Below are 6,000 nucleotides of genomic sequence, written 5' to 3' on the forward strand. Positions count from 1 at the left end.
CTCCCAGAGCATATATTCCAACCTCTCAGTTCTCTCCCTTTCTGTTTTCCCTGTTTTAGTAGAGGGAACCTCATCCAGAGCCTGGAGAGAAGTTAACTCATCTGAGTATCTTCACCCAATGGGGAGAAGAGGGAGCATTCTCATAGGATCTTCTCTATTTTTTTCCCTCCTACCCCAAAGACTTTCTTTGAGTTATAACTCATGTTTATGACTCAATCTGAAACTTCTTTTTTAAGTAATTTCCTCTGTTTCTCTTCCTTCTTCCACTCCATACCCAACCCCCAGGCTGTGGGCTGAGTTGAGAAATCAAGGGGCAGATGTTTGAGCTGGGCGTGAGGGGTGTATCTGGGATGGGCCTGGAGTCACTCACTCATTGCAGAATGTTCTTACCAGGCTGGATTTGGGCACTAAAGAGCTTTATAGTTACTAGCTCCTTTGCACAGGATTCCAAAAGGACTTGAAGAGAACTAAATTCTCACCTAGAGAATTAAGTAGAAGGTTGGAATCAGAAAGCATGAGACTGAAATCAAATCTCTATACCAGCTATAACTAGCTGTGTGATGTTGGGCCATTCTGAGCCTCATTTTCCTCATTTGTAAACCATCTTCAGAGGGTTATAAGAGCAAATGTTCTGGAAGAGATTAGGTACAAAATAAATAGTAGTTGAGTTGCAAGAAGGCTTGATAGCCCTGGCCAGGGAGCTCAGTTGGTTAGAGTGTCATCCCGATATACCAAGGTTGTGGTTCAATCCCCGGTCAGGGCACATACAAGAATCAACCAATGAATGCATAAATAAGTGAATAAAAAATTGATGTTTCTCTCTCTCTCCCCCTAAAAACATCTATTTAAAAAGTAAAAAGAATTCTTGATAGAATCTTCAGAGCAGATTGAGACCATCCAGAACCAGAGGATCTTAATGTGGGATCCATGGGCTTCCCAGGAGTGTGAAAATGATATGTAAAATGGTGTCTGTATGTGTATTTTTCTGGGAAAAGAGAATATAGGGTTTTCATCAGATTCTTTTTAAGTTTTTTAAAAAGATTTTTTAATTGATTTTTAAAAAGATTTTATTTATTGCCCTGGCTGGTGTAGCTCAGTGGATTGAGCATGGGCTTGTGAATCAAAGTGTCACTGGTTCAATTCCCAGCCAGGGCACATGCCTGGGTTGCAGGCCAGGTCCCCAATTGGGGGTGTGTGAGGGGCAACCACACAGTGATGTTTCTCTCCTTCTCTTTCTCCTTCCCTTCCCTTCTTTCTGAAAAATAAATAATTCTTTTAAAAAAAGTGAAACCTCTAAAAAAAGATTTTATTTATTTATTTTAGACAGAGAGGAAAGGAGGGAGAAGGAAAGGGAGAGAAACATCAATGTGTGGTTGCCTCTCATGCCCCCCCATCCAAGGACCTGACCTGGCCTGCAACCCAGGCATGTGCCCTGACTAGGAATTGAACCAGTGACCCTTTGGTTCACAGGCCAGCACCCAGTCCACTGAGCCACACCAGCCAGGGCTAAATTGATTTTTAAAGAAAGGAGAAAGGAAGGAGAAACAGAAACATTGATCAGTTGCCTCTGATACACACCCTGTCCAGGGGCCAAACCCGCAACCCAGGCATGTGCCCTGACCCCACAATTTTTTGCTTTGCAGGACAACACCCAACCAACTGAGACACACCAGTCAGGACCATCAGATTCTTAATGTGGTTTGTGATCTCCCACAATATCAACCATTGTCTCCAGGGGACCAGATAACTAAAACTTTTGCTTTATAAGTATGTAGAACAGCCTTCCTGCCCCAGCACTGTGCTGTTCATTTAGTAGTCATGTGTGTTCCAGGCATTGGAGATACAATGACAAATACTCCTTGCCCTTCTGGAGCACTGAGCTTCAGAGAGGTTAAGTGATTTATACAGCCAAGGTCACACACTTCTGAAGAAAGCAGAATGCTAGGATTGGAACCCCAGATCTCTGACTGCAAAGCTGTCCACTTTGTATCTCATTAGAGGTGCTCTCAAAGGTCTATGGCTTGCCTGAGTTCCCTCTGGTTGGCCAAGACCAACAGGATGAGCATTCCATAAGAAAGGCCCTGAGGTCACACTGAGAGAGCCAGATTGGACCTGTCAGCACACCACCTGGGTGTGCTGATGAATTGCCTGCAGGTGGCAGGTCATTTTCTATGACTAGTCCTATTCTGAGCCAATTTAGGGAGGGGTTTCCCCTTCCTAAACTCTAACATAAGCCACAGACCATGAGGGAATTCTACATATATATTTATACCAACTATATTGAGGTTTACTTTACATACAATAAAATGCATAGGTTTTTAAGTATGATTGGATGAGTTTTGACAAACACCTGTGAAACCCATACTACTCTCAAGATGTAGAACATTTTCATTACTCAGAATTCCCTTGTGTCCCTTTCTCTATCTCCCCCAATGTCAGAGGAAGCCACTATTCTGATTTTTATCACCATGAATTAGTGTTTCCTATTTTAGAACTTGTATAAATGAAATCATACAATATGCTCTCTTCTTTGACTTTTGTTCAGCATAATGTCTGTGAAGCTTCATCCATGCCGTTGTATATTCACCCATTTTTGTTGCTGAGTAGTATCTACTGGATGAGTATGCCACAATTGCTTAATCTATTTATCTGTTAATGGACATTTTTTTCCAGTTTTTGGCTAATATGAATATTCATGTAGCGTATTTATATGAAATGTTTTTATTTTCATAGGTAAATACATGGAAGGGGCATAGCTGCATCACAGGATAGGTATATGTTTACCTATGTAAAAAATTACTAAATAGCCCTGACAGGTGTGGCTGAATGGATTGAGTGCTGGCCTGTGAACCCAAAGGTTGCCAGTTCAATTCTAGTCAGGGCACATGCCTGGGTTGCAGACTGGGTCCCCATCCGGGAATGTGCTAGGGGCAACCAATCATTGTATCTCTCACACATTGATGTTTCTCTCCTTCTCCTTCTCCCTTTCTTCACTTCTTTCTAAAATTAAAAAAATAAAATCTTTAAAAAAATTACTAAATAGTCCTGGCCTGCTAGCACAGTTGATTAGAGTGTCATCCTGATACCTAATACACCCAGATTGTATATACAAGAATCTCTGGTCAGGGCACATACAAGAATCAACCAATAAATGCATAAATAAATGGAACAACAAAAATTGATGTTTTTCTCTTTTTCTCTCTCCCTTCCCCCCATCAAAAAAATCAATAAATTTAGGCCCTAACCTATGTGGCTCAGTTGGTTGGACATTGTCCTGCAAAGCAAAAGGTCACTGGTTAGATTCCCAGTCAGGGCACTTGCCTGGGTTGTGGGTTCCATCCCAGTCAGAGAGCCTACCAGAGGCAACCCTCTCACCTTGATGTTTCTCTCTCTCTCTCCTCTCTCTCTAAAAATAAATAAAATCTTTAAAAATTAAAAAAGTCAATAAATTTTAAACAATACTAAACTATTTTCCAAAGTACATTTTACACTCTGACTCACAATAGAGGAGAGTTCCAGTTGCTTTGTACCCTTGCCAATCTTTGATATTGGTCTTTCTAACTAGACCTTCTAGTGGGTGTGAAGTGGTTTCCTTTTGTGGTTTTAATTTGCATTTCTTTAATGACTAATGACGCTGAACATCTTTTCATATACTTATTGGCTATTTCTATATATTCTTTTGTCTGTTCCAATCTTTAGCCCCACTTAAAAACTGAGTTATTCATTTTACAGATTGTAAAAAATTCTTTGTATATTCTTCTTACAAGATCTTTGTCAGATATATGTATAGTGAATTTTCTTCCAATATGTAACTTGTCATTTTATTTGAAGAGCCGAAGTTTTATTTTTTCTAAAATACAAATTATTTCTCAAATTTCAATTTTGTTTCATGTTTTTCCTATCCAAAAATTTTTTTTTTAACCCAATGGTTACAGGATTTTCATTCAAGGGAAATCCATAATTTTAATGAAAAGTATACTGCCAACTACTGAGCCCTTGGCACCATGCACCTCCACGAGGTAATTTGTCATCTCCACTTGAAAGATGAGAAAACCTAAACAGAAAAGTTGAATAAACTTAAGGGCACACAGCTAGTAAAGGACAGAATTTGGGATTAAATTCACATCTGTCTGTCTAACCTGGAACTCCCTGCTCCACCTTTACGACTTTACACCCTCCATAATTTTAAGCCAAGGTGATGCTTACTCTGGGAACTTTGAATATCTGGAAAGTTTTATTGAATTGCATTAGATCTATAGGTTAATTTGAAGAATTAACATTTTAACAGCATTGAGTCTTCCAATTTATGAACACCGTACATTTTTATTTAGGTTTTCTTTAATTTCTCTCCACAACATTTTGTAGACTTCAGTGTTCAGATCTTACATATCTTTTATTGACTTTATCTTTATTTATTTGATTAAAAAATTGTCAATGGCATTGTTTCTTAAATTTCAGTTTCAATTGTGTGTTGTTAGTATATAGGAATACAATTTTTTTTGTATATTGACTGTGTACTCTGATATTTTGCTTAACTTATTGGTTCTAATACCTATTTTTGTAGGTTCCTTAGAATTTTCTACATAGACAATCTTATCCTCTGCAAATAGACAGTCTTATCTTCTCCTTTCTGATCTGTATGACTTTTATTTCTTTTTCTTGCTTATTGTATTGGTTAGAATTTCTGGTACAATATTAAAATTTAAAACATCCTTGCCTTGCTCTCAGTCTTTGGGGGAAAGCACTCAGTCTTTTACTATTACATTTGATGTTACCTGTTGGGTTTTCTTGGCTGTCCTTTATCAGGCTAAATAAATTCCCTTCTCTTGCTGGTTTGCTGAGAGCTTTTATCATGAATAAATGTTAGATTTTGTCAAATGCTTTTTCTGTACCTCTTGAGGTGATCATATGTTTTTGTTGTTGTTGTTTCCATCTGTAAATGTGGTGAATTACCAAGATTGATTTCAGTTGTTCAACCAACCTTTCATTTCTGAGCTATACAGCTATTCAAGTTATCTATTTCTTCCTGAATTAACTTTGGTAGTTTGTGTTTTTCTAGGAATTTCATCTAAGTTTGTTGGCATATAATTTATTGGCATAAAGTTCTCATAGTATCTCCTAATTATTCTTTTAATGTCTGATATTTTTAGTAACATCCCCTCTCTCATTCCAAATATTAGTGATTTGTGTCTTTTCTCTCTCTCTTTTTTTCTGATTAGTCTGCCTAGAGGTTTATCAGACGATACTTTCAAAGAACTAGCTTTTGCCTTAATTTTTTGTATTATTTTTCTGTTGCCTATTTCATTGATTTCTACTTTTAAAATCTGCAAGGATTATCCTGACTTCTCCATGGGAAGCTGACAAAAATAACAATTCTGCCAGGCCTCATTGTCATAAGGTGCTAGTAGAACTGCCTAGAGGGCAATGTGGTAATAACAAAATATTTTAAATGTGCATAAAATATACATACTCTATGCTTCTGAAATACTACTTTGAGGAACTTACATAGTGGTATTCTAAGAAATGTTTAACAACTGATAGGGGCAGAGGGAAGGACCCCTGATTTGTAGCCTTTACTGATTTTGCGATGTAATTTTTTTTCACAATGGCCAATTTCAAGCTACTAACAAGAAAGTTTAGTTGGGAAGAGATGCTCACAGTTGACCCTTATGAGCCAGTATAAATAGGCTCTGGCATACCACTGAATTTATGTTAAAGAGAGAATTAGGAATGAATATAAAAAATTATGTAAAAGTATACCCCACAGTGCTTTTTTTAAAAATTTTTTTACTGTTGACACTATTACAAATGTCCCACATTTTCCCCTCTCTCTTTACCTATCTCCATCCAGCTCCTGCCTCCCCTCCCCTGGCCTTTACCACACTATTATCTGTGTCCACAGGCTTTGCCTATGTTCTTTAGCTAATCTCTTTCCACAGTGTTTTATATTGGTGGAAAATTGGTCAAACTTAAATTGTATCAATAAAGTCCCAAACGCAT

This window comes from Phyllostomus hastatus, unplaced genomic scaffold (genome assembly GCF_019186645.2).
Source record: "Phyllostomus hastatus isolate PE091 unplaced genomic scaffold, TTU_PhHast_1.1 phas_scaffold_182, whole genome shotgun sequence".
NCBI lineage: Eukaryota > Metazoa > Chordata > Mammalia > Chiroptera > Phyllostomidae > Phyllostomus > Phyllostomus hastatus.